The 25,848-nt window shown below is 40.4% G+C and overlaps 1 protein-coding gene across 1 annotated transcript in view; it reads left to right on the top strand.

Annotated features, from left to right (window-relative positions):
- WWOX (WW domain containing oxidoreductase) overlaps positions 1–25,848 on the top strand; it is a 1,355,656-nt gene that overhangs the window by 233,549 nt on the left and 1,096,259 nt on the right. The window lies entirely within an intron of this gene.

The raw sequence follows: 25,848 nt of genomic DNA, 5'->3' as shown, positions 1-25,848 counted from the left end.
GATTCAGGTCCGAATTTTTACCTGAATTTGCATCTGAACCAGACCACATGCACAGGACCCTTTTTCAATCCGGACCGTGGCCCCCCCCAGACATGTGTGAACCGGGTCCATTGAGAGACGGTCACACTCACCTGTCATGCGAATTGAATGCGGGGAAACCAGTGGGTGGGGGGGAGAGGGAGTGGGGCCCTGTCAGGTAGGCAGTATGGGGCCCCGTGATTTCTAACAGCAGCCCTGCTGGTTACTATTACATACCTTCAATGGATTGCAGAACATGTACAGTACCTTGAAAAAGTATTCATACCCCTTGAAATTTTCCATATTTTGTCATGTTACAACCAAAAACATAAATGTATTTTATTGGGATTTTATGTGATAGACCAACACAAAGTGGTACATAATTGTGAAGTCGAAGGAAAATGATAAATGGGTTTTAACATTTTTTACAAATAAATATGTGAAAAGTGTGGCGTGCATTTGTATTCAGCCCCCCCGAGTCAATACTTTGTAGAACCACCTTTCGCTGCAATTACAGCTACAAGTCTTTTTGGGGATGTCTCTACCAGCTTTGCAAATCTAGAGAGTGACATTTTTTGCCCATTCTTCTTTGCAAAAAAAGCTCTGTCAGATTGGATGGAGAGTGTCTGTAAAAACAGCGATTTTCAACTCTTGCCACAGATTCTCAATTGGATTTAGGTCTGGATTTTGACTGGGCCATTCTAACACATGAATATGCTTCCCTGTTCCTGCTGAAGAAAAGCAGTGCCCAACATGATGCTGCCACCACCATGTTTCACGGTGGGGATGGTGTGTTCAGGGTGATGTGCAGTGTTAGTTTTCCGCCACATATAGTGTTTTGATTTTAGGCCAAATAGTTAAATTTTGGTCTCATCTGACCAGAGCACCTTCTTCCACATGTTTCCTGTGTGTATTTTTTATTTTCCTTGTATGTCCCTCTCAGATCTACAGTGACTGCAATTGAAAGTGCACTTGTAATGCAAGGTGGAGTTGCCTTTCGTAAATAACCCCATAGTGTTTTGCTTTTAGGTCAAAAAGTTAAATTTTGGTCACATGTGACCAGAGCACCTTCTTCCACATATTTGCTGTGTCCCCCACATGGCTTCTCGAAAACTGCAAATGGGACTTCTTATGGCTTTCTTTCAACAAAGGCTTTCTTCTTGCCACTCTTCTATAAAGGCCAGATTTGTGGAGTGCACAACTGATAGTTGTCCTGTGGACAGGTTCTCCCACCTGAGCTGTGGATCTCTGCAGCTCCTTCAGAGTTACCATGGGCCTCTTGTCTGCTTCTCTGATTAATGCTCTCCTTGCCCGGCCTGTCAGTTTAGGTAGAAAGCCATGTCCTTTTTTCCCACAAATAGAGCTTTCTTTTGGTGGTATTTGATCACCTCTGCGGTTTTTATTTTTTGCGCTATAAACAAAAAAGAGCGACAATTTTGAAAAAAAAACCTTTTTGCTATAATAAATATCCCCAAATTATTATTTTATTTTTTTTACTGTCTTCATCAGTTTAGGCCGATATGTATTCTTCTACATATTTTTGGTAAAAAAAATCGCAATAAGTGTATATTGATTGGTTTGCGCAAAAGTTATAGTATCTACAAACTATGGGAAAGATTTATGGCATTTTTATGGCATTTTAATGAATTTTTTTTTTTTTTACTAGTAATGGCAGTGATCTGTGATTTTTAATGGTATTGTGACGGACAGACACATTTTTAGGACCATTGACATTTATACAGCGATTAGTGCTATAAATATGCACTGATTACTGTATAAACGTCACTTGTAGGGAAGGGGTTAACACTAGGGGGCGATCAAGGGGTTAAATGTGTGTTCCTTCAGTGTGTTCTAACTGTATGGGAAATGGACTGACTAGGTGAGGAGACATATCGTTGTTCCTACTTAGTAGGAACAACGATATGTCTCCTCTGCCCTGACAGCACAGGGATTTGTGTGTTTACACACACAAATCCCGTGCTGGCTCTCATGCATGCGATCGCGCGTGGCCGGCAGCGATCGCGACCGCTGGACACGCATATGGGGTCCCCCGCTGTGCAGCGGGCACGCGCTCCCTCTAGCGGCTCTTAAAGATTCCCATACCAGTAATGGGGTTTCGCGCAGGGATGCCATTCTGCCCCCGTAAAAAGACTTGAGCTGGTCGGGAACCGGTAAAACTTCTCCACAACTTTATCCCTTACCTGTCTGGTGTGTTCCTTGGCCTTCATGATGCTGTTTGTTCACTAAGGTTCTCTGAAAAACTTCCGAGGGCTTCACAGAACAGCTGTATTTATACTGAGATTAAATTACACACAGGTGGACTCTATTTACGAATTAGGTGACTTCTGAAGGCAATTGATTCCACTAGATTTTAGTTAGCAGTATCAGAGTAAAGGGGGCTGGATACAAATGCACGCCACACTTTTCAGATATTTATTTGTAAAAAAATTTGGAAAACCATTTATCATTTTCCTTCCACTTAACAATTATGTGCCACTTTGTGTTGGTCTATCATATAAAATCCTGTATGCATACCCCTTGATTAGACTGTCAAAATCTTCATCATTACCACGCCAGTTAGGTACCAGTATGACTTTAAAAAATATCCATAGCTTAGTTTTACTTGACATTTGAAAAGCTAGGGACAGAAGAGCTAAAAGATTATTATATTATTCTATGTTACCGGTATATTATATTATATAAATTAATAATTTTTAAATAAGGATTTTATTATCTTTATATAAAAAGCATCACAAATGCACAAGCTAGCTACATACAGAATTTCGCAGTTGTTTTTGTACAATCGAAACATGTTACTGGCAACAATGTTACATGCTTGTCATCTAACACAGTGGTCATCAACCCTGTCCTCAGGGCCCACTAACAGGCCAGGTTTTATGTATTACCTTGGGGGAGATGCAGACTAGAATACTGCAATCACTGAGCAGCAAATGATATCACCTGTGATGTATTTCAGTTATCTTGAAAATCTGGCCTGTTAGTGGGCCCTGAGGACAGGGTTGATGACCACTGATCTAACACATCACATATTTCTCCACTTTAATTTGAAGTTCAGTAATGCAGAGAATCCAGTTTCAAGTTATTTTTAATAACTTACAGATCTAGTCCCATATCCTCATCATCTTGCTCCCATTCCCTCAAGGGGTACAGATACCCCCGGTTAAGAAAATTTGGTCAAATGTCTGGACCATACTCCTGCACACCCTAGGGCCAATTTGGTTAGAAGCCAATTAATCTACCAGAATTTGTTTGGGGTGGGGTAAGAATAGAGGAACCCCTGAGAATACCCACACGTGTACAGAAAACGTATATAGTTAATAGGGAGTTTCCTTGGTAAGATTTGAATTCAGAGCTGAAAGCCGAGAGTGCTAACCACTTAGCCACTACACTAATAACGAGCAGCTATTGTAGCCCACATGTGAAAATGCATGATATCATTTTGATCTCTTTTATGGTTCTTTCTCTTTTCGTTTTACTGTGCTGAGAACATCCTTCCTCTAAACTAATATTATCTGTTTTGAATACTAATCTTCCAAAAGGCTGCTACCTCGTGTTTAGCAAGTCTATACTTCATATTTTATGGGCTCCTATGAGTCATTTTTACTATGTGCAGACATAATTAAATACAATTCTAAATCATTTGCTCAACAAGAGGAAAAGGGGGCATTGCTTTTGTTCTTTGATCTGAGTGTATTTTCCTAAATTCACAGCTGCAGTTCTAAAACAGGGACACTGGAACATAAATACACACCCATATTTTCTTTTTTTTCTGTTCCCCCCGAAGCGATACACCTTGAAATCTGGAATGAAAATAAACTCAGACAACATGGGCTTATTCATTCAGCTGAGCGTTGTTAGCTAAAATCATTTTTATAACATGAATGTACTCAATATGTAAAATACTTTTATGCCCTCAAAACGTGTTTAGTAAGAGTAGCGCATAGTTTCCAAATGTCTTTCTTTTGGAGAGGTAACCACTCTTTTGAACCTTGTGTTTCCATCCACCCTTCCTCTACATTTGTCTAATGCCGCGTACACACGATCGGACTTTACGGCATACTTGGTCCGGCGTACCGGATTTCGTCGGACAATTCGATCGTGTGTGGGCTCCAGTGGACTTTGTTTTATCAAAAAAAAAAAAAAAAAAAAAGTGGACTCGCGCTTAGCAAATAAATAAATGTGTGACTGAGGAGTGCCACACAGTGCAGTGTATACATAAATATAATTATGCCAAACTGTACCATGTACAATGTGAAAAATTGTAACGGGAACACATAAATCTCTCTAGTGAACAGTGCAATAATACAAACAGTGCAATCAAAACTTCAGATAAAATCCATGGGTAATAAATAAAACAGAAAATAAATCATAAAGGTCCATATGGGAGAAACCCAAAGGCTAGGTTCACACTGCTGCGAATTCTATTGCGAATTTGAGCCGTTGCGATCGCTCAAATTCGCAAGTCATTTAAATTACATAGATTAACATTAGTGCCGTTCACATCGACGCGTTGCGAATATAACCTGCGTGAAAAAAAGGTCCTGTGCGAGTTTACTGCGTTGCGTTGCGAATTTAGTCTCCATAGACATCAATGTAAATCGTTCTTGAATCGCATTGATTGGTTCACATATGTGCGAATTCCACCACACTACTCTCCACAAAAACCAGGAAGTACACAGGAAGTTAAGACCCTTTTTTTTTTTACATTATGATTCCATTGGCTAGACTATCAATCGCAGCTATATCCAATTCCTGAAATTCGCGGTAAAATCGCGGTAAATTCGCGGTAAAATCGCGGTAAATTCGCGGTAAAATCGCGGTAAATTCGCACTGCAGCAGTGTGAACCTAGCCAAAAGGTGATGTACAGTCCTAGGTGATTCAAAATAAGGTAGAATCATGAATGTGTGGGTCCACCACCAAAAGAAAGGGGAGCCTGGCCGCTTACCGGAACCCCATGACCCCCGTTACAGAGGGTCTAAATGGGCATTGAGATCCTGCTAGTCTGGAACTCCCACGAATGAGGATGGAACTTGAAAGGGCGTCAAGGACTGTGATGAAAATGGACGAATCCCCAAGGAGACTCAGCTCTCAGCATTATGTAGTCATCATAGGAAAAGAAAAAGGGAGGGCTCCCATAGTGTAAAATCAAAGGTGGTTTATTAAAGTAAAAAAACATAAACACTCACATGTAGGTATAAAATCGTCATCAATAAAAGAACAACCTGTGGCACCGGCCGGATGGCCACAGGTAGCCCGTCCTGCTGGGTATACAGCGACAGTGGGAGGTGGCGCGATGAAGCCGCTCAGCCCTACGCTGCGTTTCGCAATAAGTTTGCGTCTTCCAGGGGCACGCTGCGTGCCCCTGGAAGACGCAAACTTATTGCGAAACGCAGCGTAGGGCTGAGCGGCTTCATCGCGCCACCTCCCACTGTCGCTGTATACCCAGCAGGACGGGCTACCTGTGGCCATCCGGCCGGTGCCACAGGTTGTTCTTTTATTGATGACGATTTTATACCTACATGTGAGTGTTTATGTTTTTTTACTTTAATAAACCACCTTTGATTTTACACTATGGGAGCCCTCCCTTTTTCTTTTCCTATGATGACTACATAATGCTGAGAGCTGAGTCTCCTTGGGGATTCGTCCATTTTCATCACAGTCCTTGACGCCCTTTCAAGTTCCATCCTCATTCGTGGGAGTTCCAGACTAGCAGGATCTCAATGCCCATTTAGACCCTCTGTAACGGGGGGTCATGGGGTTCCGGTAAGCGGCCAGGCTCCCCTTTCTTTTGGTGGTGGACCCACACATTCATGATTCTACCTTATTTTGAATCACCTAGGACTGTACATCACCTTTTGGGTTTCTCCCATATGGACCTTTATGATTTATTTTCTGTTTTATTTATTACCCATGGATTTTATCTGAAGTTTTGATTGCACTGTTTGTATTATTGCACTGTTCACTAGAGAGATTTATGTGTTCCCGTTACAATTTTTCACATTGTACATGGTACAGTTTGGCATAATTATATTTATGTATACACTGCACTGTGTGGCACTCCTCAGTCACACATTTATTTATTTGCTAAGCGCGAGTCCACTTTTTTTTCTTTCGCATTTTTTGTTGTGTTTGTGTCACAATTTAGGACATCGCAGCTTTATGTCATTTATTCTGTAGAAATTTGAAGCGCAATTATTTATTGTTTTTTTGTTTGTTTTATCAAAAGTTTGACGGACTTAGATTTGAAACATGTTTCAAATCTATCCGACGGACTCGAGTCCGGTCGAAAAGTCCGCTCGTCTGTATGCTAGTCCGACGAACAAAAACCCACGCTAGGGCAGCTATTGGCTACTGGCTATGAACTTCCTTGTTTTAGTCCGGTCGTACGTCATCACGTACAAATCCGTCGGACTTTGGTTGATCGTGTGTAGGCAACTCCGTTCATTCGGAAAGTCCGTCGTAAAGTCCGTTGAAAAGTCCGCCGGGCAAAGTACACCGTAAAGTCCGCTCGTGTGTACGCGCATTAACATACACTGTATTACCAAAAGCATTTGGACGCCTCCCTTTACAGGCACATGAACTTTAATGGCATCCCAGTCTTAGTCCGTTCAATATTGAGTTGGCCCAACATTTATAGCTATAACAGCTTCTACTCTTCTGGGAAGGCTGTCCACAAGGTTCTGTTGAGTTGAGGTCAGGACTCTGTGCAGGCCAATCAAGTTCCTTCACCCCAAACTCGCGCATCCCTGTCTTTATAGACCTTACTTTCTGCACTGGTGTGCAGTCATGTTGGAACAGGAAGGGGCCATCCTCAAACTGTTCGCTCAAAGTTGGGAGCATGAAATTGTCTGAAATGTCTTGGTATGTTGACAGTCATGTGTTTGTTCCTAGTGTTATACATTATAACCAGAAATATGAGGTGATTTTGTAACTATGAGCTTAAAAATTACATGTCAAAAAATGTGTCCTGCTAATGGATTTCCACTCTTTACAAACTGATGAGGCTGGGATCATAATTTACAGCCCAGTAGAGAAGAGAGAAAGGCTATCTGAGCATTTAGCAGCAATTATCCTTGTGCTAAGATTGGCTGTTTAATAGGCAAATTGGTGCTAAACATAGAGCGCAATCTCTGGCTTTATCTTATCCCCTGAGATCATGACTGATTTCTGATATGGGGTGAGGCATCAAACAGCCCTCTGATCTCTTACATACATTATTGAGCTGAGGGCTATTAGTCACTAAACAGTTCTGTTGTCTGAGTGTTTGAAAATTGTTTAAGGCAGTGTTTTTCAGCTTGTGATTTAAGGGATAAGGTCACCTTTAAAAAAAATAAAGTAAGTAAAAAAATGTGTAGCTATAATTTTTTTTATGAGGAGCCTGTAAAGCATTGCACCCACGGTCAGCAGATCACGGGTGCAATGCAGGGCTCTTGCAGACTGTCTGTGTAAGCGGTCTGATCGTACCTTGTTCGACCAGGCAGGTACACACTGACAGGAAGCATCAATGAACTACCCAGAGCGCTCAACAGCACCCTCTTAGTTCATTGAGAACGATAAGCCAACAGCCACAAAAGCTGTCGATACTTGTAGTTCTCCCATTCACAGCCCAGGTAGCAAGGATAACTTTCCACACATTTGTGGCAGTGTTGAATTGTAAGTCTGTTCACTTGCTGCACATTTTCACCGGCAAGTTGTACACTTGCAGAGCACTTGAAGCACAAGTTCTAGTTGACACTTTTCCAATTTGTGGCAAATTTGTGTGGCAAGTCTCTAGCAAGATCAAAGTTGCAGTGGGTAATCTACAGCAAGAGCTCTGCAAGTCTACAGCATGAAAATTCAGCCACAGTGACCCCATGTGACCATATGCCAAAAGTTGGAAAAGAAACTTCTGGAAGATGTAATTCTGTACTTATAAGGGCCACTTGGTTGTGTTTGCCAACCCCCCCCCCCCCCCCCCCAGGACAGGTCCTCCCCTGAGAGAATGGTCGCCCCTTAGATCTATTTATATTTAGCACATGAAAAGAGAAAATGAATAGGGCAGTGAACTGAACAATATAAAAATTCCCCAGCATTTGATTTGACTAGTCAGCACAAAAAAACAGACCTAAAATTAAATGCTTTCAACATTAAGGTTAAGACAGAGGTTAAGCAAATTCCCCCCCATCAGAGCACCTCTGCAAATACTGTATGCGTATTTAAACTTTTAAAAACTTTTTTAGCTCCTTGTCTGGGGTTGAAAAACTCTCTCAGTTTCAAGCATTAATGATGTCACAGAAGTTTCTGTTTTTTTTTTTTTTTACCACCACCTTCCCCCCTTTTCCCAGTCTAAGCAATTCTCCAGAGAATGTTCATAGGTCAGCATTTCTGTCTTTTGACAAGATTGTGGAATTTGAGCAGAACATGACCTGATGCTCTCAGGCTTCCTGTCCTGCTGTCAGTTCCATTCATGTTGGACTAACATTAGCATTTGCCCTAAAATCAATAAGGTTATGCACATACACGTGTAGGATAAATAATTAAGAACATGCTGGAGACAGAAGACAGATGTTTCAAAGAGTTTTGAACAAGAATTGTTCTTCTAAATAAAAATCTGACTTTGTTCATAAACTGATTAATCTTAATGATTGTCCATCCTCCCATTTTGTTTGAAAAAAAAAATGAAATGATCAATGTATTGCTAATTACCAACTGGTAGATTTGATTCACATTTGAGTACGACCTTGCTTGTGTTATTCTCATGGGCAATGTCTATCAAAATGACACAATTTGGTTTGCACATAAAGAAGAACAATTTACATTTGTATTAAGTTTGACATCGGGTATGAGTCTCTTGGGGACAGTGATTTAAAGCACCTAATTTGGGATAAGTCCTATATATATCTATATATATAGATATATATATATATCTATATATATCCATATATATCCAGTGGGTGCAGGACATTTATTATAGCAAAGTCAGGTTAACACTGTTTGATACATACACTACAGTTTTGGCTTACATCAGCCCTTCATCACACAAGAAACTCACATGACAAACGCAATAATATACACAAGCAGGTATTGGAAACACTGTAACCAGTTAATAAAACATAAAGCCATCTAAATGAGGCAAGTACATTCAATGGAGAAGTAAAACACTAGAAAGCATTTGTATAAATAAGTGATACAGTACATACTTAGGGTAATAAATATATGATCAATTCTGATGTCAACATAATTTCCATCCTGATAATGAATCAAAAAAGAGCAAGAAAGGATAATGGAAAATATAAACATAACATTAGTCACAAAAATAAATGCAAATCAAGGTCTTAATTTAAACCCTGGGGTTGGAGTGTATCTAAATAGTGTATCCAGTGTAGTTCATGTTTTTTAACCAACTCACAATCCCCACCTCTCCTGTTCTTTGGAATGTGAGCTATCATGAATTTCAACTAGGATATGGAATGGTCTGAAAAATGTCTGGCAACCAGCAACTGAATCAATTTGTCTCTGATAGAATATTTATGATGTTCAATCCTATCTTTAGCCTTCTGGATAGTATCATACACGTAGCATTGTCCATATGGACATATGAGAATGTAAGCTACATAACTAGCTTGGTATGTTGGATAAACCCTAAATTTTAATTTGGTACTCTTGATGTGAATCACTAAATAATGATCTCTTAATCACGTGTTAGCACTGAATGGATATAAAGTAGACCTATAGGCAAAACAGTGGTGGCTAGAGATGGTAGTGTTGGCAGGCTAGCAGTGGTGGAAAGAGCCAGGTAATTTCGGAAGAGGATAATGGTTGCAGGCCAGCAGCAGTGGCTGGAAATGGTAATTTTGGCAGTACAGCAATGGTAGAAGATGCTTGTAGAGGTGGCAGACAAGCAGCGAAGGTGCTTCAAGCTAGATTTCAAGAAAATTTTTTCATTAGCATCAGCTGCAGGGATTTTGCACTTATTGATGATCCAGGCTTTGTTCTGTTTTATTAAAAACATGGTGGCTGGGACCGCAAAGTTGCAGAAGGGGCTGACTACACCAACCGGAACAGGAGAAGCTGTAAGTCCATACATTTTGCCAAACTGGCATTCCAATACTGGGCATGGTGGTCACAATTTTTATGCAAGGCAAAGACACCTGCTTGCTTGATGTGCTTCTCAAAACCCTTGTCATGCTTGAGTTCCTATCACTTGAGGCCATAGATGTTGCCGAGGATGAAGATAGAGATTCTTGTGGCGTGACGGAAAGAGTGAGGAGGAGTGTGGGCCTTTTGCTGTCAGCCAGTAAAATTCCTATGTTTATCCCACCCACTTTTGTGGTAAAAAATCATGGGACCTCCGCATGCATGTGGTATCAAAATAACTAATACTATTAATTAATTATTAATAACTAATACATTACCACATTTGATTCACTGCAAACCACTGCATTGATGTCAGTAGCAGATGTGTATAAAAGGTCCAGAATACTGAGCTATGTGGAGCAGCCCTTTCTGTGCATCCAGCAGCAAGTTATTGGCAGTGTGCTGAAATATTTCAGTTGACTCCTCCATGCTAATCAGAGGGCAACAATGGGATTAACTTTAAAGGAGTAGCTGCTGATGAAAATGCACTGCTCTGCACCTGGGAGTAAGAGGATGAGCAAGTATCCACTCCACATCCTCCTCTGCATGCTGTAGCTTTATAGCACTCACACTGCTAGAAAGAAAAGGCAGATATGCTCTGCCTCTCAAAAGTGTATTCCAACCACCACTTTGGCCTGCTGATGCAGACCTTGCGTGCCCCCTACTACCTGTGCTGAAAGAACCTCTGCCTCAACCTTTAAGCCTTCCAGACATGATAAGTAGGGATGAGCTTGATGTTCAGGTCGAACATAAGTTCGACTCAAACATCGGGTGTTCGCCCGTTCACCGAAGAGCAAACATTATGGGGCGTTCATGGCAAATTCGAGCACTACGAAACGCCCCATAATGCACTGCGACATCGCAGTGCATTGCTGTATGATAATTGGCCAAAGCATGCTTTGGCAAATCCTAGCGCCCTCTGCTAAGAGAGCCATAATTGGCCAAAGGCAGGGTGCAAAGTGCCATTTCTTTTCACGGAAGGCCATTTCAGCTCTCTACCGGCATGGGGAAGGCAATGTTTTGGCCTCGTTGGACAGGGCGGTCAGCAGTAAGGTGCATATTACCGCTGACTCATGGTCCAACAGGCATGGGCAGGGACATTGCCTTTCCTTCACGGGGCACTGGGTAACTCTGCTGTCGTCTGGGAAGGATGCAGGACAGGGTTCAGTATTGTTGGAGCTTGTTCTGCCACCACGCTTCCAAGCCTCCAAAATGCTAGTGGTGATTCTGCCACAGCTCTCTCCTCCACCCCCTCTTCTTCTTCTTCCTCTATGGCCTCTTCTGCAGATTTGTCCTCTGAACGAGCTGAGGCCACAAGGAAGGATGGTTAGCAGCGACAATGCATGCATCAGTGACACTGTCCCTCTAGTCTTCCTGTTGGAGCACACGCTTCATGGAATCATGGACAGGGCACTTGAGGCAGAACAGCAGGAGGAAGAGGAGGACTTCCTTACCTCTCAATGCCCTCTTTATCCAGATAGCATTCCTGCAGGCCCGCCAAACACACAGGAAGAAGAGGAGGAGGATTGTGTCAGCATGGACGTGGAGGATAACACTCAGCAGCAGTCTTCAAGGGATGGTTTTCAGTCCCCAGAAACCCAAGGAGTTGTACGTGGCTGGAAGGAGGTTGTTACGCATCATGTGATCCTTAGTGACCCAGAGGACTCAGAATTTAATGCCTCTGTAAACTTACGCTGCATGGCCTCCCTGATTCTGCAAAGCCTGTGAAAGGACCTAGGATTCGTGGTATCAAGGAGAGGGATCATTACTGGCTGGCAACCCTTCTTGATCCATGTTACAAGGGTAAGGTTGCAGAACTCATCCTGCCTTTGCAGTGGGAGCAGAGGATGAAACATCTTCAGGAGGCGTTGAAGAAAGATTTGTGCAATGCATTTCCAGACCCTGGGATGTTGAAATTTCCTGGTGCTGGACAACGTGTTGCTGAGGCTTCATTCAGTCAGAGGAAGAGCAGTGGAGAAGGTGGCTGGCTGACCGCCTTTAAACAATTTTTCAGTCCTCAGTGCCAAGGTCTGATCGGTTCAAGCAACCATCACCAGTGTCTGTATTATGGTGCAGGAATATCTAGGGGCAAGAGCAGACTTGGAGACCTTTCCAACAGAGCATCCACTAGGTTACTGGGTCTTGAGGATGGACCACTGGCCAGAACTTGCTCAATATGCAATTGAGCTACTGTCCTGTCCTGCATTCAGCATGCTTTCTGAACGCACATTCAGTGCTTATGGAGGGTTTGTAATGAATCAAAGAGTACGCCTGTCCACAGACTCCGTTGATAGGCTCACATTCATAAAAATGAATCAGTCTTGGATCAGCAGCTATCAAGCACCTGATGCTAATGTAACAGTTAAATTTTTCTATGGATGTGGGATCCCTTGAAGACTGCCTATGCTGACTATCCTATTCCTCCTCAATCTTGATGGTGCTAGCTTCCAACAATATTTTTGGTTTAGGGCACCGCCACCACCACCCAAGGCTCAATTTTTCCACCCCTGTTCAACAGGGGCATGCAATTACAATTTTGATCTAATATTTCACTGTTTAACAGGGGCATAAAATTAAAATTTTTGATATAATATTTCAATGCAGGGCCCATTCCTGCACCCAACAAGAGTATCTGTGAGGGCTTAGTATTGTGGCACCACCACCACCAAAGGCCCAATTTTTCTGCCCCTGTTTAACAGGGGCATGTAATTACAATTTTTGATATAATATTTTAACACAGGGCCCGTTCCTGCACCAAACAAGAGTAACTGTGAGGGCTTACAGTGTTGTGGCACCACCCCCACCACCAAAGGCCCAATTTTTCTGCCCCTGTTTAACAGGGGCATGTAATTACAATTCTTGATATCATATTTCACAGCAGGGCCGTTCCTGTGCCCAAGAAGAGTAACTAACTGTGAGGGCTTACAGTGTTGTGGCACCACCACCGCCAAAGGCCCAATTTTTCGGCCCCTGTTTAACAGGGGCATGTAATTACAATTCTTGATATAATATTTCACAGCAGGGCCCATTCCTGTGCCCAACAAGATTAACTGTGAGGGCTTAAAGTGTTTTGGCACCACCACCACCACCAAAGGCCCAATTTTTCTGCCCCTGTTTAACAGGGGCATGTAATTACAATTTATGATATAGTATTTCACAGCAGGACCCGTTCCTGCGCTCACCAACAGTAACTGTGAGGGTTTACAGTGTTCTGGTACCACCGACACCTAAGGCCCAATTTTCTGCAGAGGGCGGGCCGTATAGTATATATACTGCTGTTCAGACTATATAGTGCCTGGGGGACCCCCATGCCATTTTTTTTTTTAAATTTGGGTGTGGGGTTCCCCTTAATATCCATACCAGACCCAAAGGGCCTGGTAATGGACTGGGGTCATTTTTTTTTTTATTGATTTTCATCTATATTGCCGGGACCCGACAATACATTACAGCCGCGAGTAGTTTTTAATGAAATGTTTTCCTTTAGAAATGTAATTTTGCTGTGGTATTGTTCTAAACACAGGAAAATGCGCTACTTAACAGGCATACTAAGGACTCCCCCCAGGCACGATATTTAAAGGAATATTTCATTTTTATTGTTTCACTTTAAGCATTATTAAAATCACTGCTCCTGAAAAAACTGAAGTTTTTAAAACTTTTTTTTGCATTGATGGGGCAGGACCCAGGTCCCCAAACACTTTTTATGGCAATAACTTGCATATAAGCCTTTAAAATTGGCACTTTTGATTTTTCTCGTTCGTGTCCCATAGACTTTAACGGTGTTTGTGTGTTCAAATTTTTTGCCTGTTCGCATGTTCTGCTGCGAACCAAACCGGGGGTGTTCAGCTCATCCCTAATGATGAGCTGCTTGCAATAGGAGGATTGAGGATCTTGTGCTTTGGTGCACCTAAAGTGATATTAAAGTGTAATATTTTTTGTTTAAAAATAACAAACATGTTATACTTACATACTGTGTGCAGTGGTTTTGCACAGAGCAGCCCAGATCTTCCTCTTCTCGGGTCCCTCGCTGGCGCTCCTGGCCTCTCCCTTTTGCAGTGTGCCCCCATATCAAGCAGCTTGCTATAGGGGCGCTTGAGGCGGGCCACTGCTCTGTGTGTCCATTCAGACATGGAGCCGTGAATCAGCCCCTGCCCCCCCCCCTCTCATTGGCTCACTGACTTTGACCGCATCGGGAGCCAATAGTGCCCGTTGTTGAAAAACACAAATCTATTGTGCTTGGGTTAATATAAATCCTAATATATAGCAGCTAGCACAGTATTGTTGGTGACAATAAACAGTAACAAGTGGTGATGTTTCAGCTCTGCACCATTACCACCTTATAGTGCCCACTGCTGTGTCTCAGCCAATCAGGAAGGAAAGTCCCGGGCAGCTGAGACTCTCATGGATCGAGATGGGGCTCAGGTAAGTATTAGGGGGGCTGTTGCACATAAAAGATTTTTTTATCTTAATGCATAGAATGCATTTAACAATTTAACAATTTAGTGATTTGATGCACTAAACTGTAGTGCGCTACTATGCGGTGATGTGCTAACAAAGAATAGCTTTGTCTGCATCCGCGCAAGTTCATGCTGCTGACTGTGAAAAAAATAAACAATTAAAAGACGCTAACAAAACTATATTGCAATAAAGTATACAGCAATCAAAAAACAAAAAATAAAAGCCAAAAAAATAAACTGCAATCCTAAAATATTAAACCCCAAACATCAACCCTAAAACACTAAACCCAAACTAAAGTAGTCTGTCCACTTTTTCTTAGCTTAGTGAATGTGGTGAAAATTCACTTTGAAAAAAAAAATACCCAACCACGTGCAAGAGAAATGATTTTAAAAAATAGTATTTTTGTGTTTCTACTGTGGACACCAATTTTGGTAACAACCGTTTAAGAGGGGAACTCCCCCTACTTTTTAGAGATTTCCTCTCATGTCCTGTTGTGTCTCTGGGACAGGAAATAAATGGAAATGCACATGGCAAAAAATAAACTGATGGGGTTTTAACCCTTCAATACTCAAAATGTAAAAAATTTTAAAAGAGTGTACCGTTGAGTACTGTGTGTGATATTTAATTAATATGGCTACAATTGCCTTGAACGTCATCAAAATCTTTGAAAGAGATATATTCAAGTGACCAAGTATTAGTGAATATCACTGTGCTTCTATTGAAATGTTTCACCATCTTCTCTATTCTATTGTGTTAAAATATATTTTCTGTTGGGAAGAAACCCAAGAAACCCTTCACTTCCTGTCCTGTAGAGCGGTGTTTCTTAACCTTTTTTTAGTCAAGGCCCCCCTTTAAAATTATGGACAATCTTGAGGCACCCTCCAAAATTATAGACAGTCTTGAGGCACACCATTCTAAAATATGAAAAGTTCGAATAGTTTTACTTAATGCAGCAACATCAATCCATGTAGGACACCCAACGTTAGAGGTGATTTATTCTTCCAAAGCAAATTTTGCAAACTGTGACTAGTATGCCAATGTTTCTCTTCTCCCTCAGTTTTTCTCCATCACTTAGCTAATGAGAACCCATAGCTGATGGAGAGAGGCAAGGGAAGGTCAAACAAGGATGATATGTAGCCAACTGACATCCTTCTTATTAACTGATGATGTCATTGGTCGTTAGTAGGTTGGCAGCTAGAGGGTTGTAATGGTGTACAATGAAAACCTGTGGCTTTGTGTGATTAATAGGCAGTTTTCATCCACCCACCAGCTTGTATACAGTTTTAGGGCAAATTTTAGGCATTTTGCCAAGGCACCCCAAAGAAGCCTCAAACACCCCTAGGTGCCTGGGCACCCTGGTTGAAAAAAGGCTTCTGTAGACTGAACAAGAACTGAGAGAATATATTTTTAATATGGGAGAAATCCAATTTTAGACAGTTGTCACCAAAAAAAAAAATGTCTCCATTGGAATATTTCTGTCTATTCTATCCATTCCTGGTGACAGAGGGGCCTCTGATTTCAGGGGCAGTGTGTGCGCATTTGTGTGCAAAAGTATACATGGTGCAGTGCATCATGTATAGTTTATCTGGTCTAATCAATATCCCTAATGGGGACAAAGACCGCAATAGAAACCTGGCAGGTTACTAATTTATCTAAAAAAAAAAATCTCTCTAATCTTAAAAAAAAAAAAAAAGGTTTTGCCATTATTTATAATTTAGACTCCTCCACTAATCAATTTTAATAGGGCAGACTTTTTTTTTTTGCAGTGTTGGGGTATGCCTGCACCTTCATTGATAAAAAAAAGACAGCCACTTATAAAATCGCCAGTTGACCCAGGTAATATAGAAAGGAAGACTTTCTCTCATTTATGAGGAGTAGAAAGAATTGTTTTTAAAAGCATCCAGTGCTTTGTGCCAGATTTGCTTTATTGAGATGGGTGTGGGAACCTCTGGCACGAATGTCTGCTTTAAGCTTTCCTCTTGCTAGTTGCCAGCTGTCTATTGTATGCAATAGATTTTCTGTGTCTTTCAGCCAAGCTCTTTGGCTGCCTCGATCCTCCTCAAAGAATGGTGTGTCTGTGACTAAACAGATTTGTAAACAAAGCTTCAAGCTCCTTGGACGCGAAGATCACCATTTCAAGCCATGCAGCTATTAGCGCGTTTGATAAATCGCAATCTTGTCATTAAGTGAAGGAATCAGTACAGCTCCCTGCACGGTGTAACCGTTATTTGATTATATGCAACATTGCCAGGTTTATTTTCACTGTAGCCATTGTATGATTAAATATTGAGAGTATTGCTTTTCCAATTGTTCTATTGCAGGATTTAATGAGTGCAATTAAATGGAAAAATTGCCTTTTTAAGTGATGATAGTCCATTAGTGTCTGTGTCTGTTCTGAGAAGAAAAGGAGCAAATTATTGGAATGATAAATGAGTCAAAGTTAACGCGGTGATGGAGAGGTGTGATTTTCCTTGCACATAATCTTCAATTAGTGATCTTTCTAAGAGGATGTTTTTCAAAAGGGTAATAGAGAGGTAATGAGATCAGAAGGAGGTCAAACCCGGCCTTCTTCGTTTGGCAGCTTGATTAATTTATTTCTCCTCCTTGCACATTGCTCTGGGGGGCTTTTGTAACCCATGAATTTGATTCCCCAGGAATGAACTTGGACTGATTGCTTACATCAGCCTTTTGGGTGTCATGGCACATCATGTTTAACTATATTTTTTTATAGATGCTTAAAAGTCAGAGTACCAAATGTATACCCTCCCAACTTTTTGAGGAAACAGGACCATTTTTAGCTACAAAATGTATTGAGGAAAGTCATGCATTTGCCCCATCCATCTATAATTGCAACTTAAAAAATGAAACAAAGCAAAGTCTTGGCCAGGTGTCTTGTTTATGGGTATAGTGAACTTATGCTGAGCTAGAGAAGAATGGAGAACAGTAAGTACCAGATAAATAAGAAAAAAATGGGATTTAACCAAGTTACAAAAATATACCGTTAACCCCAATTTGTGGACTGTCTAAAGTATACATGATAAATACAGTGCCTTGAAAAAGTATTCACACCCCTCAAAACTTTCCACATTTTATCATGTTACAACCAAAAACGTAAATGTATTTTATTGGGATTTTATGTGATAGACCAAAACAAAGTATCACATAATTGTGAAGTGGAAGGAAAAGGATAAATGGTTTTCAATTTTTTTTTTTACAAATAAATATCTGAAAAGTGTGGCGTGCATTTGTATTCAGCCCCCTTTACTCTGATACCCCTAACTAAAATCTAGTGGAACCGATTGCCTTCAGAAGTCACCTAATTAGTAAATAGAGTCCACCTGTGTGTAATTTAATCTCAGTATAAATTCAGCTGAACAAACAGCATCATGAAGGCCAAGGAACACACCAGACAGGTCAGGGATAAAGTTGTGGAGAAGTTTTAAAGCAGGGTTAGGTTATAAAAAAAATATCCCAAGCTTTAAACCTCTCATGGAGCACTGTTCAATCCATCATCCGATAATGGAAAGGGTATGGCACATCTGCAAACCTACCAAGATGTGGCCATCCACCTAAACTGACAGGCCGGGCAAGTAGAGCATTCATCAGAGAAGCAGCCAAGAGGCCCATGGTAATTCTAGATGAGCTGCAGAGATCCACAGCTCAGGTGGGAGAATCTGTCCACAGGACAACTATTAGTCGTGCACTTCACAAATCTGGCCTTTATGGAAGAGTGCCAAGAAGAAAGCCATTGTTGAAAGAAAGCCATAAGAAGTCCCATTTGCAGTTTTCGAGAAGCTATGTGGGGGACACAACAAACATGTGGAAGGAGGTGCTCTGGTCAGATGTGACAAAAATGTAACTTTTTGGCCTAAAAGCAAAACACTATGGGGGTTATTTATGAAAGGCAAATCCACTTTGCACTACAAGTGCACTGCAAGTGCACTTGAAAGTGCACTTTCAAATGCAGTCACTGTAGATCTGAGTGGGACATACAAGGAAAATAAAAAATAGCATTTTAGCTTGCACATGATTGGATGATAAATTCAGCAGAGCGTCCCCTCATTTCGGATCTTCCCCTCAGATCTACAGCGACTGCACTTCCAAGTGCACTTTCAATGCATTTACAAGTGCACTTGCAGTGCAAAGTGGATTTGCCTTTCGTAAATAACCCCCTATGTGTGGCAGAAAACTAACACTACACATCACCCTGAACACACCATACCCAACTGTGAAACCTGGTGGTGGCAGCATCATGTTGTGGGGATGCTTTTCTTCAGCAGGGACAGAGAAGCTGGTCAGAGTTGATGGGAAGATGGATGGAGCCAAATACAGGGCAATTTTAGAAGAAAACCTGTTAGAGTCTGCAAAAAGCTTGAGACTGGGGCTCACCTTCCAGCAGGACAACGACCCTAAACATACAGCCAGAGCTACAATGGAATGGTTTAGATCAAAGCACATTCATGTGTTATGCCGTGTACACACGGTCGGACTTTTCGGCTACAAAAGTCCGACAGCCTGTCCGACAGACTTTCGACGGACTTTTGGCAGACTTGCGGTGGACTATCTAACGAACGGACTTGCCTACATATGATCACACAAAAGTCCTACGGATTCGTACGTGATGACGTACACCGGACTAAAGTAAGGAAGTTGATAGCCAGTAGCCAATAGCTGCCCTAGCGTCTGTTTTTGTCTGTCAGACTAGCATACAGACGAGCGGATTTCTATGTCCGGCAGAGTTACGATGGAAAGATTTGAAGCATGTTCCAAATCTAAAGTCTGTCAGATTTGTGGTTGGAAAAGTCCGCTGAAAGTCCGGGGAAGCCCACACATGATCGGAGTGTCCGCCGGATTTAGTCCATCGGCGTCTGTCGGACTTTTGTAGCCGAAAAGTCTGACCGTGTGTACTAGAATGGCCCAGTCAAAGTCCAGACCTAAATCGAATTCAGAATCTGTGGTAAGACTTAAAAATCGCTGTTCACAGACACTCTCCATCCAATCTGACAGAGCGTGAGCTATTTTGCAAGGAAGAATGGGCAAAAATGTCACTCTCTAGATGTGCAAAGCTGGTAAAGACATAACCTACAAAGACTTGCAGCTGTAAATGCAACGAAAAGGTGGTTCTACAAAGTATTGACTCAGGGGGGCTGAATACAAATGCACGCTACACTTTTCGCATATTTGTAAAAAAAAATATTGAAAACCATTTATCATTTTCCCTTTACTTCACAATTATATTTCACGTTGCGTTGGTCTATCACATAAAATCCCAATAAAATACATTTATGTTTTTGGTTGTAATATGAAAAAATTTGGAAAATGTCAAGGGGTATGAATACATTTTCAAGGCACTGTAAGTAACTAAAGTAAATTCTTTGGATATTTCAAAAACACATGATAAAATGCATTAAGTTTGCCTTATACATCCGGAAATTCTTTTTTTCCAGAGGGACACACTTTTGTCAATCAACAAGGGATGCTCTAAAAAAACAAATCACTTAAACACATTTGACAATTCATTTTAAAATACAGTTGTGCTGTCCGTGGCAATCCAATTCCATCATGTTTCTGCAGTACGTTAAAAAGTGAAAGTAAACAAAACATTTGAATCGGAAGCTGACTTTTCTGTTTTTCTAGGAGTGTTCTTAAAGAAATTATAGAATGATGTATGAACTGAGTTTAAAATTATTACCAGAAGCATTATATTTAGTATAGTATAAATATGGTGAAGGTGGAAATCCATATCACAGTGTGAAGAGGATTCAGTGGCACCCACTGGTTCTCATTGTTTACTTCAGTATTTTTAAATCCTGAAATAGGTCCTGGAGCCTTTGTGGAGTATTCTGTTGGTTGAAGCCCCCAACCCTAGAATCACGATTTGCCTGTATCCAGCATCCTGACTGTGCAGGGTCCCACTGCAAGGGTAATTTTCTCACTTAAAGTAGAAGTCTGGTCTAGAAATAACTAGGCTTAAAACAGCTCCCACCCTTCGTCTAACACCTATACCACCCTCCCAGATAGCAAGGACAACTTGCCACAAATTTGTAGCAGTGTTGGATTGTAAGTCTTGTTAACTTGCTGCACATTTTCACTGACAAGTTTTACACTTGCAGAGCACTTGATGCAAACTTTTTCAATTTGTAGCAAATTTGTGTGGCAAGTCTTTAGCAAGAGCAAAGTTGCAGTGGTGAGTCTACAGCAAGAGCTCTGCAAGTCTACAACATGAAAATTCAGCCACAGTGACCCCTGTGGTGGGATGACTATTGCACAACATAACTGAACCAGAACTTGCATACTGTTTGCAAAGAAAGTTGACCTGGAGTCCTGCAATGTGGACTTGCTGCAATTGTGCAACAAACGTGTTAAGCCTGGCAAGTCTAGCAATATCTTAGCAAGTCATTTTCAAACTTGCAGCACAATTGCTTGCTATCTGGGCTGTAAAAGTAAGATGCATATACTTCCCTATTCTCTAGTTCAGTCATGTGATCGGTATCCAGCGGCCAGGTGGAGGAGGGACAGCCGACAGCGGATGCCCCATAGTAAGCCTATAGGTAATGTCTCTGCCCAGGCATTCCATGTCTTATTGGTGCTCTCTCCTCTCCCCCAAAGCCGATCACATACCTGGACTGGTATTCTTTTAGAATAGATAAGTATAAGCATCTTTCTTCTACAGGGTAGTTAGTATAGGTGTTAGAAGATGGGTGGGAGCAGTTTTAAACTTGGTTAGTTCTAACCTGGATTTTCATTTGACCCAGAGTTCAGCTTTATTTTATTGCAGCTTGCTCACCCAGAACCTGTTGCACATGGACTGCACAGTGTACATAGAAAACTAAAAGACTTTGCATTAGACTTGTGCACAATGGGAAACTTAGTTTAGTTTCGGTTCGTTGTCATTTGTAAAATACATAATTTCGTTCTGTTATATTCGTTATGTTACGTTAATTTGTTTTCGGGTTAACTTGTTATTATTCGTAGAATGTCGATATTCGTTATACTGAATCTAGAATCATGTTGAATTCATTCATTATATCCGCTATCATTTCTTTCCTATTCGTTGAAATTCGATATTTATGTATGTATATATATTCTTGATAATGATTCGTAGTTTGGAGAGTTGTTTGTTTATTGAATCTATTAACACACACAATGACAATATCTCTTCTCCTCTGCTCAAATACAATACAACACCCTTCTCACTCAGTTCTCAGGAATGCACTTTGCCAGTAATCCAACCTCCAGCACAAAATTAATTAGCTGATTGGACTGTAAGATTTACTTTGAGTTGACCTTTTGTTTCATTAGATCTTTAATGAATTACCGAATCATGTCGAATTCATTCGTTATATTCGCTATAATTTCTTTCGTATTAGTTGAAATTCATTATTTTTTTATTCAGACATTCGGATGCAAAATTCGGCCAAATTTCGATTCGTTACGAAACGCATTGCACATGTCTACTTTGCATATCTCTTTTGCCAAAATAATTAGCTCCTTGTGATTTTTGTTGCACTTTAATTTGTGTCTTTTCTATATGTCTGTATTTTACCTTTACATTTACATTAGGAAAGGTTAGTGTTTCAGTTTGGGTTATAAGGAGGGATAGTGGGAGGAAGGCATTACGCTCTGCACTGCAAACTGCATAACTTATCAACTTATCTTCCATCGTGGAAAACTAATGTAACAACTCCTGCTGTTTCTTTAAGCTGTAGACAGCCCCAAATGATTCATAACACCAGAGGAGGATTGGAGAAGTGTTATAGTTTAAATCTGGCTTGGCTAAGTTTTCACGTTATTGTAAAACATTAAAAAGCCAGGCCTGTTTCTTTTCAAGGCAAAGATTCAGAACCAAAGTTAACAGTTGCTAGGGGGGTGCTTCATCTGTTATATAGTTACTGCTTACTGATGTTGCATCAAAGTTATCAAGCAAATAATTGAAAGATTACAAGCTATTTTGCATTTACATCACAAGCCAACAAAAATAATTTCCTTCTGAATGCTATGCACTGTAGATAGTAACCGTTTGCCGCAAATTACTTTGAAACTCAACAGCTTGTATGGGCAGATTCGGAATCACGAGACAGATGCAAATGGCTAAGCGAAAGAGCGCAGAGCCTCCCCAGCAAAAGTAATCCTAAAATAAATACTCTCTAGGTACACATGGCTGTGAATGGAATACAATGACCATAAACATCTGCTAGAGAACTTCTCACCCACGCCGATAATTGTACAAATAATTTTATTGGAGAAACAAGACGGTTCCCAGTCATTTTCTAGAATGTTTTCCAACAGAATAAAATGCTTTCAAGATTTTTTTAACATTTTTTTTGACATGGCACATTAAACTAGTCTCAGGAAATGTAAAATTTATGGCATTCCATCGTGTAATATATACAGTGCTGTTCCTGTGCTAACAGTGCTTACAGAGCACCGATCCGAACACCTATGTTGGGGGGAATTTTTGCAGTCTTATTTCAGATTTTTAAAATATATTTACTTATTTTTTTACAAAATCAATCAAATATATCTGTCTTCAAATAAGCTAAAATACATTTATCATACTGCTATGACTTTCTATATATTTACTTATTTATTTATTTTTGTTTCTATCATTTAAACCAGGGCTTGACAAATGTGCTTTGAATCTAGGAGCCAGCTCAAAAAGTCACGAGCCAGTTTTTTTTTTTTTTAACTAACAAATCTTACGAGTGGAACATGTAACATGTTCCTGAAGGTATACTTCTTTAACCCTTTTGCTGCTAGAGCCGTTTTTGCACACGTTTAAAAAATCATTTTACGATACATAAAACCCACAAACATTATACATTTGCTGAAAGCAGACTCCCTAGAGAATAAAATAGTGGTAGTTACAATTTTTTATGTCACACGATATTACCGCAAAGGTAAAAAAAAGTTAATTTTAGGGAGCAAATTTCCCAATTTTTTTGGTAAAATATAAAAGCCGAGGTTGCACCGAGTAAATAGATTCCCAACATGTCAGTGCCCTATATTTTCCATAGTCAATGCTTTAAAAAAGCCCCCTATAAGTCATTAGTTTAGCGTTATGAAGGAGGTCTGGTGCTAGAATTATTGCTCTTATTCCGGCGTGCGCGCCGATATGTAACATGAGTATCGCAATCAACGTTTTCAGGCATGGGGGATTTTGTGTGCTTGGGTGTAACTTAAATTTTTTACAATTTTTTTTTTTTAATTAACGTTTTTTTTTCATCAAAGAGGTAAAAAAATCCCCTATGTGATGTCGTCCTTGTGCTCCACTGAATGTAATGCAATGCACATCGCACTGCATTACATTCTTTCTCAGCCTTGATGGCCGGGAAAACTGTCAACAGGGATCCAGAAATGACGTTGCACATCACTTCCAGGTCAAGGTGAGGAGGTAATGACTAAATGCTAACTTTTGTGTGAAACTCGCCTACCTCTTTGTCACCTGCTCCATCCGTCAACCACTTGTCATATGAAGTTTCAATAAAAAGGATTTTTGGAAGTGCAGCCATCCGGAACAATTTTCTAATGTTACATAGAAGGTGAGGACAGTGGATGTGTGTGCCATAGTTTTAGTTTTACTACAGTTAAGTAGTTACTAGTTAAGTAGTTACTAGTTAAGTAGTTTTACTGTATGCAGGCAGCAGCTACAGGCTCTGAGATGCATTGGTACGTCTCTGAGCACAAGCGCACTGTGCGCCCTCTAGGGCACATCGCTGTGCGATCCCGTGACCGCTGTGTCCTGTGGATACAGAGGATCATGTTGCTCGGTATCTGGCAGCTGTGACCAGTTAGGGTATCATGCGATCACTATGACAAATCATAACAATCACATGATTACAATGTAAACAAAACATTCATGCCATTCATGACTGTTTGCTTACTATTGTGATGCTGTGATTGGCCCACAGCAAGCTGTCATGAATGAAACCATTCATAACAGCTAAAGCTATTACTTTTAACAGTGATCATCGCTGTTAGAAGCAATAACAGCGTAAAAGAAAAATCCCTGGTGACACTGTTTTACTCTGATGAGATTACATTGGGAAAAATAATTATTTTATCCCCTGCAGATTGTGTAAGTTTGCCCACTTACAAAGAAATGAAGGTATCATAGGTGTTTATTTTAAAAAATAGAGACAGAATATAAACCAAAAATCCAGAAAAAACACAATACAAATGTTATAAATTGAGTTGCAGTTCAGTGAATAAAATAAGTATTTGATCCCCTACCAACCAACGATAATTCTGGCTCCCACAGACTGACCATAGTATGCACTCAGGTGGTACACAGATCAGTCCTGTCAATTTAATGAGGTGCTCCTAAGACAACTCGTTATGTGTATAACATACACCTGTCCACAGAATCTCTTTCTTACATTCAAACCTCACCATCATGGGCAAGACCAAAGAGCTGTCAAAGGACATCAGGGAAAAGATTGTAGACCTGCACAAGGCTGGAATGGGCTACACGACCATCAGCAAGAAGCTTGGTGAGATGGAGACAACTGTTGAAGCAATTATTCACAAATGGAAGAGATACAAAATAACCATCCATCCGTCCTTTGTCTGGAGCTCCATGCAAGATTTTGCCTCATGGGTTTTTTTCTGGTTGATATTCTGTCTCTATCATTTAAATTACACCTATGAAAAAAATTATACATCCTTCATTTCTTTGTAAGTGGACAAACTTACAAAATCTGCAGGGGATCAAATAATTATTTCCCCCACTGTATGTAAAAAAAAAAAAAAAAATAAAAAAAAAAAGAGAATCTTAAAAAAAAAAAAAGTTTCAAAAATAATTGAAAAATAGGTATTTTTTGTACATACGGTCACCAGTCGGTATCCCTGACCACCACCACACCAGTTAGTTTATGACGCTGTACTGCATTGGTGACAGTATTTTATAAAAATTGTGAAAAAAATTTTTTTTTATTTAATTCTTTCATTTTCCAAAAAAAGTGAGAAGAAATTACAACCTCTAAAAACTACCTCTTACTAATTACCTTGGACTGTCTACTTTCCAAAAATGGGTCATTTGGGGGGTATTTGTACTGTCCTGGCATTTTAGGGCCTCAAGAGATAGGCCATCAGTACACCAGGATTAATCAATTTTCAAATATATATACTATAGTTTTTAGATTCTACAACTTTCATACAGACTAAATAATATACACTGATTTGGGTTATGTTTTACCAAAGAAATGTAGCAGACCACATGTTGGCCTAAATTTATG

This window comes from Aquarana catesbeiana, linkage group LG11 (assembly GCF_042186555.1).
Source record: "Aquarana catesbeiana isolate 2022-GZ linkage group LG11, ASM4218655v1, whole genome shotgun sequence".
Lineage (NCBI taxonomy): Eukaryota > Metazoa > Chordata > Amphibia > Anura > Ranidae > Aquarana > Aquarana catesbeiana.
Note: the sequence above shows the minus strand (reverse complement) of the source record. Positions and strands in the feature narration are given on the sequence as shown.